Here is a 2,841-nt window from a genome sequence, read left to right as displayed (position 1 = left end):
GTGTGACCCAAATCTTGAAGTTCCAAGCTTGTCGCCAGCGGAGTGTTGGGGCACTGGTTCGGCACGATATTGCAGCGCAGGCATCACATCTTCCAACGGACGTTTCTGGTTGCCTCTGCTCTGGTCATGATAGCCATAATAAGGAGCCAGCTTTGCCTAGGGATTTTGAGAAAAAAAGCTTGCGCGAGACACGAAACTGCGATTTGAAATCTTCGTCATCATGTCCTGAAACCACGTCATGTACATAATTTTCTGTTTTGTTTACGCGACGTTGGCGCTTTGGCAGGGCCAGAACCGCTACGTGGGCGAATGCACTACCGCGTTAGTCACTTTATGGATCCAGTAACATAAATAGTTTGTCTGGACAGTATGATTGTGGGAAAGTTAATCTATGCCTTAAATGCCTTGGAATGTAAACATACTGCATAACCGTACGTCACATGTTTCCATGGATATTGTTCGGCTGTGTGTCTATATGTAGAACTCTCCTTCATGCGACTTGTCACAACATGAGATTTCTCCCTGCATACGTGCTCCCATGCAAAGCGGCTTGCATGTCTCTGCTTGCAAGCACACACGCCAAAACTCTTACATGTGTGACAAAATGCATGGACGACCTCGATTTACATGCACGATGATCTTAGCTGGCGTAAGGCGTTAAGTTACCAGTGCCTATTGAACTTCGTGTCCGTGGGATGATCGATTGCATGTGGCTACCCTCGCGCAATGTTTGAAATAATGTAACGTATTTCTGAGTCCAGGGCGATGATCTACCTTTCTCTGCCTATAATATTATCGTTAAAGTAAGTCGTTATGGTATAGGCAGCTGTCGTGAGAGATACACCTGAAGTATTTGTACTTCGAAGTACATTTGACTATCCCGACTCGTCAATATCATCTCTGCTGCGCGTCAAATGTGTTTGCTGGGAAACAGCTGATTTCACTAGCTACCACGCTGAGGAGTTACTTGAAGCGTTCTCCATGACGTAGATGACGTGGCTGTGGAACGTCATAGGCTGTTACCTGGAGGGGCGAAGCATCTGGCAGCATTTTCCCATCAAGATTGGGGCCCTGGCAGCGCGCTGAGACAGGTAAACCGCCCGGTCACGTGACTGCCACGGGCGACGCGGCCGAGCTGGGCGGCTACAACCCGGCGACCCTCCAGCCCACCGCACTGGCGTGAAGCGCGCTCCCTGAAAACGTGCACTGCTCAGCCAGGTTCGGCATTACCCCCAACGCCAGTCTGCAGTTCATACTCTATGCGGCCATGCACAAGGCCTCGTCGGCCGGGGCCGTTGTCCGTTCCAATGGAGTGTAGGTTTTCGGTGCCCTTTGTCATTTGGTGGTTTTGTCATTCGGTACCCAGCCGCCTACCTCTCATCCCCTCCCTACTTCCGAGAGCACGTGACTGAAGGTCTTAAATTTCACTTCATAAACCAACAAATGGCTTTTTCATTTCTCTGTCAGCCTCGCCACTGACACGCCTCGGCTTATTGCCTGCATGATTCAGGCGTCGCCGACTCAGACGCATCACTCCTGTCTCTGTAGGTGACGGGCGTGCTTTGGCGCTCCCGACGGGGTGCACGTGGCTGGTGTGATTAGAACAGTTTCCGATCCAGCCAGTAGCAGCAGTCTGCGGTCCAGTCACCAGCGGCAGTCTGCGTTCCAGGCACCAGCGGTAGTCTACGGTCTAGACAACAGGGACAATCTCCGATCCAGTCACCAGCGACGAGTCTCCGATCCCGTCACTAGCAGCAGTCTCCGATCCATTCACCAGCGACAGTCTCGATCCAGTTACCAGCAGCAGTCTCCAGTCTAGTTACCAACGGCAGTCCTTCGATCCACCCACCAGACACCAGTGGCCGTCTTCGGTTCAATCACCAGCGACAGTCTCTGGTTCAGTCATCAGCAGCAATCTTCGATCCAGTCACCAGCGGCAGTCTCCAGTTCAATAACCAGCGGCGCTTCGGTCCAATCACCACCGGCAGTCTCTGGTCCAGTCACCAGCGGCAGCCTCCGGTCCAGTCACCAGCGGCAGTCTCTCCCGTCCAGTCACCAGCGGCGTCTCCGGTCCAGTCACCAGCGACGTCTCCGATCCAGTTACCAGCGGCGTTTCCGTTCCAGTTACCAGCGGCAGTCTCCGGTCCAGCCACTGAGCGGCAGTCCTCCCGTGCAGTCACCAGCGGCGTCTCTCATCCAGTCACTAGCGGCGTCTCCGGTCTAGTCACCAGCGGCGTCTCCGGTCCAGTCACCAGCGGCGTCTCCGATCCAGTCACTAGCGGCGTCTCCGGTCCAGTCACCAGCGTCGTCTCCGATCCAGTCACCAGCGGCGGCCTCTCATCCAGTCACTAGCGGGCGTCTCCGATCCAGTCACCAGCGACAGTCTCCGATCCAGCCGCCAGCAGCAGCCTCCGATCCAGTCACCAGCGGCGTCTCCGATCCAGTCATCGGCGGCGTTTCCGGTCCAGTTACCAGGTTCGGCCATCCCGGGCCGCGCTCTCCGCTGCCGGCCGACGATATACCGCCGATACATAACACCGCGCTGGGTGGCGCAGCATATTGTCCGCCCAGTGACATCAATTGGCCGCTTTAAGGCCCCGCAGTGGGCTATGAGCTCGCGGTCAAAGCCACTGAGCCATTTCCGGCACAGGGACGCGACAGAGGAGCGTCACAGCGTATCCCTGGGGAGCGATCCGGGTCACGCGGGGACTCGTGGGTGTGTCAGGCGCCTGCCGGGACAGGCGGCCGGGCAGCGATCCACCCAGCTGACGGCAGGTGACAGTGGCCTCATATCGAACGGGCGATCTAAGTGCGCCGAAGCGGTGCACTTCGCATAGCCGC

Source organism: Pollicipes pollicipes, unplaced genomic scaffold (genome assembly GCF_011947565.3).
Source record: "Pollicipes pollicipes isolate AB1234 unplaced genomic scaffold, Ppol_2.1 Scaffold_4295;HRSCAF=5057_pilon_pilon_pilon, whole genome shotgun sequence".
NCBI classification, from domain to species: Eukaryota; Metazoa; Arthropoda; class Thecostraca; order Pollicipedomorpha; family Pollicipedidae; genus Pollicipes; species Pollicipes pollicipes.
Note: the sequence above shows the minus strand (reverse complement) of the source record.